Source organism: Macrobrachium nipponense, chromosome 27 (assembly GCF_015104395.2).
Source record: "Macrobrachium nipponense isolate FS-2020 chromosome 27, ASM1510439v2, whole genome shotgun sequence".
Classification (NCBI taxonomy): Eukaryota; Metazoa; Arthropoda; class Malacostraca; order Decapoda; family Palaemonidae; genus Macrobrachium; species Macrobrachium nipponense.
In genome coordinates, this window is record NC_087216.1 from 8,162,877 (window position 1) to 8,177,355 (window position 14,479).

The 14,479-nt window shown below is 37.2% G+C and overlaps 1 long non-coding RNA gene across 2 annotated transcripts; it reads left to right on the forward strand.

Annotated features, from left to right (window-relative positions):
* Window positions 1-912: 912 nt before the first annotated feature.
* Window positions 913-13,974, forward strand: LOC135200794 (uncharacterized). Of its 2 annotated transcripts, XR_010311373.1 has the most exons (5): window positions 913-1,072; window positions 1,658-1,784; window positions 3,382-3,611; window positions 9,941-10,052; window positions 13,952-13,974. It is a non-coding gene; the product is annotated as an uncharacterized LOC135200794 (long non-coding RNA). The 2 variants fall into 2 exon arrangements; XR_010311372.1 differs by lacking the exons at window positions 9,941-10,052; window positions 13,952-13,974 and having other exon boundaries at window positions 3,382-3,655.
* The last annotated feature ends 505 nt before the right edge of the window (window positions 13,975-14,479 follow it).

Here is a 14,479-nt window from a genome sequence, read left to right on the forward strand (position 1 = left end):
TTTTGTTTTTAAGGTCACTTGTTTCCTTACTCATCCGTCGAGTTTCTCATCGCGTTAGAGGGCCAGTATATCGATGCAGATTTTTGCATGACGAAAAGTTATGGATTTTGAGGCTAGGAATCAGTGCGGCCTTTGTGAAAAACTCTTTATTGCTAAATGGATGGTTGGATTATACCAAGACAACCTGTAAGTTGGGTAAAGTGTGACGGAGTAGGAGGCACGTTGTGGGCATTAGGTCTGCCCTAATCAACCAACAGAGACGAAGAAGCCAGACTAGATGCAATACCACGCAACTTTCCTTTTCTGGGAAACGTCAGCATCAGACGCCCTTCCAGGAACTCTCTCATCCCTCTGATCATGATCAGTCAGATTTTTCATAACTTGACTGTCTTCCCGAAGCTGCTTGATAGTCGGGGTTCTCCATTGACAGCTGTGTACATTTATAGATTCGTGTGTATGCATGTACAGTAATTGTTATAAAATGTTTACTGCTAGGTGTGTATGGTACACTTTATGTGTACGTGTCTGCCTACCTTTCTCATTTTTTATATATGAGGTATCAGTATTTAGAGACCTCTTAAATACAAAGTAATTGGTTTTATGAGACAATTAAATTTAAAGCAATGCCCCTTCTTCCTTAAAGAGATAAATGACCATGACGCCGCATTTCTACTCACGCCCCTAAAGTAAGTCTGAAACCTTTTGCTTCATTCAGATTTACAGTGACATTTCCAGTTAACTTTATACCTGAGGAAAACTAATCACTTAGGAATAAAAAAAAAAAAAAAAAAAAAGGTAAGGTTTTGATATACTTCATCCAAGTATGTATTTGTGTGCAGCCTTTGATAAAAATCAAAAAAAAGAAGAAAGGTATAAGATAAGGGTTCTTCGATACTGACCATGGACCTCTGGTTCTGTATAAAAGGGTAACCCAGCCCAGGACAGGTTTATTCAGCTGCTTGTGTTCCTTTGACGAACTTCTTTTGAGCTGCTCCGGTTAGGTTTTGAGATTTCACTCCTTCATCATGAAGAATTGGGTTTATCTAGTTTGTCTGTATCTGCTGGTGGACAGGTAAGTGACAAAAGATGAGTTTTTTTTAAACAACTTTTACTTAGTGATTTGTTTTGATTCACTTAGTCCTACTGTTCTCATGACTACAAGTATTGCTATTATATTGTACTACCACTGCTCACATCATTGTTGAGGATTTTGTTCGTGAGTTTTCTCTATTGTTTATATTTTCCGCACTTTGCTACTTTTCTAATTTTTAAGAAAAAATCTGTAAAGAAAATGATTTAATGTTTGTTGAGAAAGCCACGGTCACACAACAGAGCAAAATTTACAAACATAATTTTTAAATCAGTTGTTTTTTTTTCCCTCATGCTCGGTGCACTGTAGGCACGACTTAAAAGTTCTTTGCTGATCCCTTGAGCCTCTAGCTGCAACCCCTTTCATTCCGTTTACTTTATTTCCATTCATATTCTTTCTTCCATTGCAACATTTTACTCTCATTTTCCTTTCAGCGCTGAGTGACCTCTTAGGTCCAGCGCATGGCCTTCGGCCTAAACTGTATATTCTATTCAAGCCATAGTTTTCACAGTCTGCGGACGTTTACTGACATCGATGACGACATTGTCTTCGTGCCCTCTCGGACAGGTCTTTCGGTAACAGCTGCCCCTGCCGCGACAGTCCCGACTTCAGGTGCATTGGAGAGCCTGGCGAAGAGGATTGTACCCACGGGAGGGTGGCCGACAGGTGTGGCTGCTGTCTAGAGTGTGCTAAGGTAATGTCGCTTTTCTGTCCGTGCCTTGGGATGTTTGAACACCCACCCCACCCCCCCCCCCCCCCCCACCCCCCGCCACCACACACGCATACACGATGCATTCATAACGGTCTTTTCACACTTCTTCTTTTTTTTTATCAGTATATCAAGAAGGCATTGTTGTTATTGGAATGATGAATGTATCTGGTAAAAAGTGACCAGTAAATTTTACGCACACACATACATACACTATACACATATATGTGTGTGTGAATGTGTGTTTCCATTTTAATGGTTAGGTGCAGTACGTAGCGAGTAAATTACTTTTTCACTGATGTGAAAACTGTATGGAAGGGAGTTTGGCTAACGAGTGCATTTGGGTTTACCGTTTTAACGGAGATGCATCTTAGTTCAAGCCTTTTGGGATTAAGTCTTACAACCTTATACACCCTGCTTGTGACCCACCAAAGTCTGCCAATAACCAGGTATGCAACTCAGGGTTGATGTCAGCAGATACAATGGAATTCAATGTAACGTAGTTGGAGCTGCCTCACTTGGTCGGAAAGTATATCCAGGAGCTATAGTTGGTGAGGCAAATGTGCTTACTTTTGAAGCACGACGCTTTCGTTTTTATGGCGAATAGTCTAGCCACTATAGTAGGCCATTGGGATTATGTTTGGTTAGTAAACGTGCTAACAACAGACAACTAAACTTTAGTTTGTGGTGCAAAAGTCCAACCAATGGAGCATGGGTCTCGTTGGTGCCGCTAGAACAGGAGAGGCAAATGTCCTGATTACTAGAACATTAGTCTTTTATTGTCGAGTAAATGTCATAGAATATGGGCCATAAAACTTTCGTTGGAGAACGAACATTGTAAATAATACAAAGAATCGTAATAAAAAAACTTGTAATATCTAATGTAAATAATACAAAGAATCGTAATAAAAAAGCTTGCAATATCTAAGGCAGGCTTTTCATGTTAATTCTGTCAGCATTTGTGTGAAGTCTCCATTTAAGAAGTTGAATAATACACACCCCGCAAAGATGTGACCACAAATTAATAATCAGACCGGAAGACTTCATTTTTTTTTTTTTTTTGTCTTTATTGATATTGTCTGTAACCATCCTCAGTGTCTTGAAGAAAGTAGAGCAAGACGGTCCAGCAATGATTGTAATGGGCACAATTTTCAGTGTCGAAAATGATAACAATGATTGCAGGTCCACAATAATATCGCATGTGAAGTATATAAAGTGTTTAATGATAATAGCTTTCGAACCCTGCACCAGGTTCATCTTCAGCAAGACTTTGCTGAGGATGAACCTGGTGCAGGGTTCGAAAGCTATTATCATTAAACACTTTATATACTTCACATGCGATATTATTGTGGACCTGCAATCAATGATTGTAATGTTTTCTGTCACCAAGTTCATTCCAATTATGTCACTAGAATTACAGCTTCATTCAGTAATTTCTGATTGCAAAGGGCAACAACGTGTTTTTGTATATAAACAGATGTACGCAAAAACTGGAATACACACAAGAATAGTTCCTAATTCTTACCGAGCAGGTTCCAGAGAAGTCTTTCTTTAACCCAAATCCTGAATTCCTTTCCACAAGGGCCCGGCAGAGGAGTGTGGAGGGGTATGGGACCTAAATGGTCACTGTGCTGAAGGTTACCAATGCGTCAAGACCCCCGGAGGATTCGACGACGGCACTTACTTCGAAGGAACGTGCCAGTGAACGGCTAAGGAGATGATGTCTGTGGCGGGATCTCTTGTTCTGGAAACCCCAGCTACATCGTTCTTGACTTTTTCATATGAATAACTCAGCAGCTGGTCCAACAGCGGGTATGTCTGAGCGATACTTCTAAAATACATGAGTTTCTAACCCTGGTTTTATTTATCTTCAAATCATTGTAGCCTGAATTCTTTTTAACTTGCATCGGAGCTCGTGCATACACGAACACGTCGGTGAAAGTGTCTCCACCAAAGAAATCTGATATTAAGTCGCAGAGATTCTAACTTCAGAAAAGGGTATTTATACTGACTTCTGTTTTCCGATTTTTCCAAAAAAAAGTAAAAAAAAAAAAAAAATACAGGCAAGGTATTGTATCCATCAACAGAATAAGGATTTCCGAGTGTCAAAGGAACATACTTTAGAGTTTGCAAACGTGGTTTGACTCACCCTCTCACCTGAATTCATTCTTACTGAAGATTCTTTTTCTCGTTATTTTCTGAATTGTTGCGATTTCATCATGGGCAACACATTATGTATCAAATAGATTTGCCTTTGAACAAGCAATGAGAAAGTACTGTCATTTTATAGATGTGTAGGAATGGCATATTTTACAAGTCTCTCCAGAAAAAAACCAATTGGGGGATATGGCCCAGGGAGCAGTCTGAGTTCGTTTTCGAACGGTATTTAAGGGATGATTTTCACAGCGTGACTTCTGGTAGCAGAGCTGGTGACTGCTCTCATTCACCTCCGTAAGGCCCCGTCCACACGGCCGAGCTTTGCTCGATGAACTTTGTTCGATGTGACGTCAGAAGCTGAGAAACTGCGGTAAAGTTCTGACTTTTCCCGCTGTTTCTCCGCTTCTGACGTCACATCGGACAAAGTTCGTCGACCAAAGCTCGACTGTGTGGACGGGGCCTAAGACGTTTGTGTGACAGGATTGCTTGTAACATTCGCCTGTGCCTTAAGACTACTTCCCTTCCTGATGATGATGTGACAGCCGCCCTGCGACGGGAATAAACTAATATTTTGAAGAAATTATATGGCATACCCAACGAATATCTCCCACCTCGGTGGTCGCGAGTTCCAGTCTAGGCCATTCCATTGGGGAGTGAGAGATGTGTATTTCTGGTGATAGAAGTTCACTCTCGACGTGGTTCGGAAGTCACGTAAAGCCGTTGGTCCCGTTGTTGAATAACCGCTGGTTCCATGCAACGTAAAAACACCATACAAACAAACAACCCCAACGAATATCGTAATTGAAATTATGTGGCCTCCGTGGGGAGATCATAAGGGAGACTTATAAAGGATTCAAGATAATTTTTTTTTATATCTGGAACTATTCCTTACTTGTGCATCCAGTGGGAAAAATAGGGATAAGGGAATTCAATCGGGGAGTGAACAAAAATGGTCTGGGAATTAAGATCCTGAAAATATTGGGCGTCTTTTGGACACGTGTGCTTGTCAAAATCAAAATAGGCAAATATCCAGGTTTTGTAGAGGTGATATATAAATGGGGAATCAGCGTGATAAGAATATAAAGGATATAATACACGATACAGGTTAAGGATGAAATGAACTGGGGCCAGACGAAGGTGGTTTGTCACATTCACAGTGCTAACAAACTTATATGCACTAACTTATATTCACGGTGAATATAATCCTCGCTAGTAACCAATTTTGTAGGCTAGCACAGACTCTTGCAGCCCACAACAGTATTATTTTACACCAGTTGAGGCTTACACACCGTATTCCTCTATACACGTGCATAATCTCCAAATTTAGTTCAGGCAAGGTGCTTCCTACGAGGTTGTTCACGTAGGTTGTTGCAAAAGCTAAAATTTAAAAAGTCGGTTTTTGACAAACGGGAGAAAGTATTTTTCACATATTTGCGTTGTTGTATCTATTGCTTATCATCAACATGTATTAATTACTCCAAGTGTAAACAATTGTTTCTTATAGTGTAAGTTTTAACGTCTTTGTCTTATATTATATGGTATGTTAGTTGCTGTTGTACTTTCGGTATGTTTTGTTAGCTCGTGTTATTAATTTATATATATATATATATATATATATATATATATATATATATATATATATATATATAATATATATATATATATATATATATATATGGGAGACCGGGGCTAGTTGGCTACAGGGGTAAGTTGGCACACTGAAAATAACTTTAAAGTTTACCAATGGATGTCTCTAATACATATATTGTGTAATTGCCACGTGGTTCCTCAGTTACCAGCAAAATTCTGTAGAGATAGAACGTAGGGGCTCGAATTTATGAGACAAATTTTGATGGTAGTAGGTAAATTTTTTTTATCTTTCTGTTATTTGCTATAACATCTGTACATTCATGAAAGATTATTTTTCATTTATATTATAGTTTTCCTTATGGTTTAAAGATTCTATACCATTAAAATTAATCATTCAAGGCATCTTGGTGTGGAATGGTAAGTGTTTTTGTGCCAAATGTAGGGATGGGGCAAGTTGGCTCAAAACAAATGGGGCAAGTTGGCACGTGTACAGACTTGCCTCACGTTATTTGATAACAATAGTAAGCCCATTTATTTATATAATTTAAGTTATGTTTCTGAATTTTTGGAAGGATAATGAGATTAGTGTCCTATCATTTCCTCCAAATTGCTCTCACAAGTTGCAGCCCCTGGATGTTAGTGTTAACAGACCTCTGAAGAAATGTGTTAACAGGGCATGTGATTCGTGGATGACTTGTAATCCAGGATCAAGTATGCCCATCTGTGATATTGCTGGTAATGTTTCCTCGGCTTTACCTCTAGCTGTCACTTATTCTGATGTTTTCAATGGGTTTAGGATTGCTAGAATTTCACCTTGGAATACAGACTATTTCAAGATTTTGATTTTACGGGTGCGTATGTAACAGATCGAGAGATGTCCAAAAAGACACGTGGGGTTCAGATCAGTCATCAGCGTGATACAGAGTTTAAGAACTGCTCCTGTTGATTCAGAAGAAAGCTCAGCTGAAGACAGCCTGTGTTTGGTAAGCCAGGAAAGGTGTGGGTCCAGTGCAGGTGATGTAACATGTGGGAGCATTTATTTGACACCTGCCACAATTACAACTAGAGGATGATCTGAAGTAATACTAAGGCCTTATATTTTGTATTTTGGAAATTCAGAGGGTATTTTTGCTATTTGATTTAAACACAATGTAGTAATTTTCTTTTAATTATCAATGTGCCAACTTACCCCTTAATGTGTGCAAACTTGTTGGCACGAAAAAGTTTTTTTTTTTATTTTTTTTAAGCTTATTGTTACCTTATGTTGAAAGCAAACAACAATTATTTTGCTATATGATAAAGATGAATGTTAATATTTTTCAATGGTGGTGCGAATTTTGCAAAAATGTTTGTTTTATATTCGCAATAACCAAAATTGTAAAAAGTGTGGCAACTAGCCCCGGTCTCCCCTATGTGTGGTTATATATATATATATATATATATATATATATATATATGATATATAGTATATAATAATATATATAACTTAAAATATAATAATAATTATATATAAATATAATATATAGTATATAATATATATATATAAACTGAATCACGAAAGTTTGGAACGTGATAAATCCATAAATAAAAGTATAAGCCAATGAAAAATAAACAACGGAGTTTCTGCAAGATCTTTCGACTCAATGCCCTTGACTCAGCAGACGAACTGAGTAAAGGACGTTGAGTCGAAAGATATTGCAGAAACTCCGTTGTTTATTTTTCCTTCGTGGCTTATACCTTATATATATATATATATATAATATATATATATATATATATATATATATATATATATATATTATCTTGTAAGACTTGATAACTGCCAGAGGTCTGGTTTTCTTTCACCTGATTCAGTTTTTTTTTTTTTTTTTTTTTTTTTTTGAGGGGCTGTAATTTGTCTATAACGCTACATAAAAAAGGTGATAAGTAGGAAGATTGTCATAGATGTTTTCAAGTTGAAAAACTTTCATTCATATCCCGAGGTTTTTGTACCAAGATCGAGGGCTGCGCTGTCAAAACATTACAGGCTGCTACATCCTGTGCAGGAACGAAGCCTGCTTGATATTACAACATACTTTACGGGAATACCAAAGTCATGCAAGACCTACCTATTATTGGTCTTTGGACATTAATTGCCTTCTCTTAAGTAACAAATGCTCTTAAGCACATTCTCTTAATTAAAAATTGCTCTAAAATAATTTTGTTTATCTCGTGAGAATTTCACGTTTCATTTCTTCCTTTTATATAGCCACGTTGCCCTTTGCTTCGCATCTGTAATCAGATTTGAATGCACTGCAGTAAGGACTTGTTCTGGAAAAAATAGCATTTTTACGAGAGCCCTGATATCGTCTCGAGGCCGCATTTAACTTGAATTGGTGCATTGGCCAATCAAGCCTCACCTAATCCACCTTAATGGCACCGTGTCATACACAAGTCCGTCTTTGGGTGTCGACCGCCAGTCCACTGCAGTTTTCAACACAAATGAGACTGAAATGATAGGGTAGGTCTCGTGTATAATTTTCATTTTACGGTATTTGGTATTGTAGTCTATCCCTCGTGTGTTGCAAGCGAGCAAACAAACCATTTTATTGCAAACGTATCACACTGACCAAACGCCCCTTCCTGTGATTGTACATTTTGCCAATCCCTGAAACACCGACAAACGAATTCTAGAACATAAACAGTCAAACCTTCGATATTGTATTGAGAACAGGATACATTTTGTTCTTTTGTGGTTTTTCGTAGTGAGTCATAATTATTTACAGGCGCTTCCCTTGTTTTGTTTGGTCGAGGATTGTAATAATAAGGTTGCTTCGTCTCTGTAGGTTAGAGGTTTGTGGTGGCGTTTTATTCCATCATCAGTAATCCTAGAATTTTAGGACACTATTATTTACGAAACACTATTCATCAATTCAACATGACTATCGGCATCATCGACATCCGGGTTTATTTGTAACGCCTTTCATTCAGACCTTATTTGATCCATCTAGTGGTTCACTTTCTCATTTTTTAAGATTTTCTTGATTAAGTTGTCCTTCGTATCGTAGGAATGTCTGAGTTTCCGTATCCTCAGTTAGATGTGTTCAGTTTGCGCATTCTGTCATTTCTTCGGGCATTTATTTAGTAGGTTTGGTGTTGCGTATTCAGTCTTATTTCGAAGATTTTCGTAATTATAATGAAAAAAAAACATCCCTTGGCTATGGGAACTGTTGGCGAGTACGGCCCTTTTTTTTTTTTATCTTGGTTCGTTGGTTGCAGGGCTGTGTTGAACTCTTACCTTAATCTGTTGTGCTTCATATTTATTAAAAATCCACCATAGAAAAAAATAATGAGTACCAAGATAACTATGGTATTTATTTACGTGAAATGATTTTTGTTCGTGCACCTTTAAATAAAAGGCGTTTTACCATTATTACCCGAAATTGGCATAAATGGAAGTTTTACAAATCTTGTACTCAAGCGTTTTACTATAATTAACCCACAACTGATACAGGAGAAAGTTACGACTAGGGTGATCGTGGCCTCACGGTGATGTGAAATGTCACCTTTACGGCCTGACGCTTTCTACCTTAGAAAGCCGAACCGAAAATTCTTAAAACCGGTAGTAGTTGGTGATACCCTTCAGTTGGTCTCTCTCTCTGTGATAAGCGAGGAACCACAACACTGTGGCCAAAGGATTTGTTGTCCTGGTCTGGTCTGGATAGCTGGCTAAAAAAACCCAAGCAGCGATGAACGTGCTTTATTCTCTCCTGTTACTGTGCGCTGTTGTGGAATGGTAAGGATCGGACATTTTGCCTGTAGTGTGTTAAACTATCCGTCCAGTCACATCACGTATGTTGTACATTTAAATCAGCAGGGCCGTTTTGAAATTTACACACTCAGATGTTTATATTCAACAAAACTCCACTACGAGTATATAGTGTGTGTGTGTGTTTTCTTCGACTCAATATAAGACTGTGAAGTTTGTATGGACATCAGGAACTCCTTTACTGGCAGGGACGGGCTTCGAAAACAAAATCACCATCACGGTATCAGCTTAGGCCTAACTTGAGATAAACCCGTTTATGTGATGGAACTGGTTTTTGCCAGTTCGTGGATTGAATTAAACCTTTTACTTTTCTGTGAAAGTTGTGTGAAAATACACGCATTCACTTAAACACTTTCGTTTTTTATTTATATTTGTATGTGTACAGTTGTAAACTTACACGTTTACATTTATGTTGACATAACATAAGACTAATTTCAGAAATACAGAAAGATACCACTAAAAGTAAGGATGTAGAATAAAAGATTCTAGAATTTTTTTTTTTTTGTTTATTTGTGATTCTGTTGAATTTACTGAACTCCAGTGAACTTGCTGTCCATGATGGTAATCGGGATATCTCTGTTTTCAGTTCCTTGGGACTAACGTGCCTCCCGTGTGACCAGATTATATGTTTGCAACCTGTCGGGTGTCCTTACGGCTACGTCAAAGGAGTCTGCAGCTGTTGCGATGTGTGTGCAAAGGTAAGGAAGGAAGGGCATGCAACTTTTTCTCCGCAGACACGCAACAGCCAAAACACCTACCCATTAAGGTTTGATATCGAAGTAAACCCACTGGGCCATGGTGGGACTACAGTAGTGGTCCAAAGTTTTAACTTAGAAATGGGAAAAAAGAATCTTTAAACGTCCTCTCGGTAACAGTGGGGCTGCAGTTTGTAAAATGAAAACCAGCATGGCAAATGGCGCTTTGTTTTGCCTGTTAAGAAAAAAAAAAGGCGAAACTTGAATTTGTCTTTGGTAGTTTGATCGACTATCTTGGCGCAGGACGTACTCTTCCTGCGATCGAGCTCGATTTACCCTTTTGCATAAAAAGCAAAATTTGGAAATTCTGATCCACATTAGTCTTGTTGTATTCATTTCAGTAGTGGAATGTCAAGTTTTCGTTTTATTGTGTTTTACTCTCACTTCTTTTTGTTTAGAAACGTAACATTTTCGAAACCTACGTTCGCCCAGTATTCACGTTTTATATCTTTTGTAGACTTAAACTGGTAAACTGGAAACAGTCAAAACCTTAGGGTTACCATCTGCAACGAGTAAATCTACCTCCTGATATAGTAATCAATCTTGACTATCCACAAAATGCGGAAAGTTTGTTTTAAGCTTTTCGGTTGGTTTTCAAAGCCTTCAGTAGTTAACTGCTCAGATTGGTTGTAGTTCAAGTTTTGTAACGTGGTTTATCGACACCAAATGTATTTTTAAGTATTTCCTTTTAGATCAGTTTATTAGGAGGACAGTGCCTTTCATTTTTTTTAACTGGAAAGAAACAAGTTTTTCTAATCCTACTTACAGCATTTGAAACAAAATTGTTATGCCTTTCATATGGAAGATATCGATTCTGCATTGTTTATTGTGAAAGATTACTATGTGAAGGCCATTGCAATGTATTTATCCTAGATCTTTGGCTATGAATCTAGGTCATCTGTTTAAAGGCTTCTCATGGCAATACGATACTTCATCAAAGTGTATGTGTAAATTGTGGTGTGAGTCACATGATACACAAGCAAGATGTCTGGTGTGCCATTCATCACAGGTGAATAGAGTAGAAGCATGGCACCAAATTTACTGATAATTTTATATTGAGTGTACGTATCCTCGTTTTAGCTTTTGTGATGTGCCATGGTCCAACATCATGACTGACTACATTGAAGCAGTTATTAATATATATATATATATATATATATATATATATATATATATATATATATATATCCTTGTTGCTGAATAGTATTCGTTCATCAGAGAAACTACGTAGAGATGCTTTATGAACGGAGTCGAGTCCTGTGTCGATGGAGTAATTATATAGGGGATGAAAGAAGCAGATTAGAGGAAAATGCATCGTAGATTCAAAGAGGACAATTATGAGTGAAAGCTTCCAAAGGATTTGGTCAGAGGGAAAATTTCCTTTGTACAATGATACAATATTAGAAATTGCTCATAAGAGAGAAGGAATGTATATGGATCACATGCTTGTTATAACAGTTTTGTAAGATCTGGGGTTGGAGGGAGTCTTATAGAACCTTTCGCTAGAATTACGAACTTCCCAAAAAAGATTTTTAAATTAAAGTTTTCAAGTTGAAATTGAAGCTTGGGACACTGTGAATAGAAGAGATTAAGTAGTTTGGTATATAATTGGCTCTCAAACAAATTTTGCTATTTCCCGTGGATGTTATATTTTATAATGGTAACAGAGGTCAGGGAAAGAATTAAGTCCAACAAGACGTAGTTGCAAGTGAGGGACGACATTAGTTGGTGTTATTAAAAAGATTGTTGAAAATGGGTGTTGGTGAAGGTGCCTGACGATGGATTAGAGAATAAAGTAGTTGGCTCACACTGGTGGGGATGGGGCGGTGGTCAGTGGATCACCTGATGTTAGGGCTAGACAAATTATAATTTCAACTCAATAAGTAAAATAAGAAAAGTAGCAGGAATACCAATATTTTGAAGAAAAAAAAAACTTTCCTGCGTCAGCAGTTGTAATGTATGTAAGGTTGCGAATTGCGAACTATGAGGTATTAGTTTGAGAGAGAGAGAGAGAGAGAGAGAGCGAGAGAGAGAGAGAGAGAGAGAGAGAGAGAGAGAGAGAGAGAGAAACTAATGGTACTTTGGAAAACTAAAATGGTAGCACACAAAAATATGGGCCTTGCTGTTTGACTAAATGGGACAGACGGGCTCCCAAAAATAAATGAAAAGTCCATGGGTTGTTGACATAATTGTCCATTATATGGTGAAATTTTACTTGCTGAGAGTATTAGTAAATGGATAAGGTCAATACCTGCATTAGATTTAGATAGTCAGTGGAAATGCCGCCGGAAAAAGTGGATTAGTGTTACTTGAAACATCAGTTTTTCTCTTGTTGCAAATAATTCGGAATAAAGAAAACGGTACTGTATAACTGTAGTTACTTCGGGAACATTTATAAACAGGAGACCCCGAGAGATAAAGATCTTACACGATTTTTACAGGCTTAATTCTTCATCGACTTAATTATTCTGCTTAAATTGGCAAAACTGAAGACAACTAGCGCGCCTTCTGGTTCGGTAACTACCAGTTTCTACCACAATAGGTATGGGCGCCGTGTTTAGTACCAACCACTCGGTTTGTTATTAGGTAAAAACTCAGTATGACTGATTTCACATATTTAATGCTTCTTACACTTGTAGGATTTTATATCTTAATGTCACTTTTACAGTTACTTTCCCTTTATGAATTCACTGACTTGACGTTTAGGCTACATTTTTTAATCATAGACTGTTACCATTTCCTGTGAGTCCGCTACTGCTTAAATAAATTCTCCGGTCACCCACGCCTCACTAATGTGCCCTTTCAGTTTCATGCCCTTGAATGGGTAAACTTATGATAAGAGAAAAATATTATTGCGTAATTCCGAGGAATAAGGTTTAATGGCGAACAAAAATTTATAGAGTACATCAGCTCTCTTCTTCAGTTAAATGTAAGAGAGAGAGAGAGAGAGAGAGAGAGAGAGAGAGAGAGAGAGAGCGTTGTGTCTGTCTTTGTACGCTGATTGTTTGTAGTGTGTGTCAGACAATAAGCCATTTTTTTCGGGTATTATTATCTGTGAAGTTGATATTCTTAATAGTTTACCTGATTAAATTGTAAACAAGTCCTTGTTCTTGGAAATGAACCTGCAGGTCAGCATTAGTTGTAGATGGATAATGGCAGTTTGCTTGACTTATCTTGATATATTCCTTTTTTAAATAGGATTTTAAATCAACTTACATCTAACTAAGCTTGTATATCATAAAGCAAGTTTGCATTTTTTTTTTACAATAATTTAAAATAAAAGTTTGCTCGTTGGTGGCTTACGAAGTTGTGTGATTTTCATGGGCAAAAAATTATCAAATAGGTCTGTTTTTTGAAGGCCCTTATAACTAGGGGTAAATCTCAGTATTGACCCACACTCGGCATGTGTATCAGAGACAATTATTACGTGAGGGAAGCTTGACTATTCATTATAGTATGTACCATATTTTTTTTAAAGTTTCAGGATTCACTTTGAATTTGTTATTTTAGTGTTCTCCCTTCATTTGCATCTTCCTCACTTAGAATAGACACCACAGTTTGTTTGAAGAGGTATTGCTACCTCTTCCTTAACTTAAAAAAATAAATAAATAAAACCAGTAAAGGTATCCTTGTGAAAACAGGGTTTACATCTTTGGGTTTTCACAAACCTCTTGCTGATTCCTAGCCCCATACATTCAATTTATATATATTATATTGTATTTATATTATATATATATATATCTATATATATATATATATATATATATATATATATATATATATATATATAAAGTACAGCTCCAAATAGCTGTATTTCTCATGTATATGTTTTATTTTTCCAGGGCCCGGGAGAGTTCTGTGGGGGTGAATTTAATCTCTTTGGAAAATGTGGATCGGGACTCAAGTGTGTACAAACTGTTAATGTTATACCCAGTCGTGGAGTTTGTGTGCTATTGAATCAACCCTTGTAAGACAACGTGTATTCTGAAGAAGGAAGGCAGAAGGATTTATAGAGGCCTAGTTAGATGAATTTGACTAATACATATTTACTACAGTGTTCAGAATGACTACGGTACTGCATTTCAAAGTTATCATTTTTCATTTTTGTTTTACAAGATGTAGTTGCCAGTAGAGTCCAAGGGAAGATAAGCATAAAATTCATTTGTTAGGATGGTTATAGTTTTTAATTTTGAGGTAAGTAAAGTGAATACACACTTGATTACATCTGGGACCAGTTTACTTAGGAATTAAGTTTGGATTGTATACAATTAGTTTTTCATTTTATGCTGGTAGTAGAGTTAATGAAACCAGTTGGGAAGTCCCCTGTATTTTTATGACAGTTATGAAGCATTGCTTGTTTTTGGGCTTGT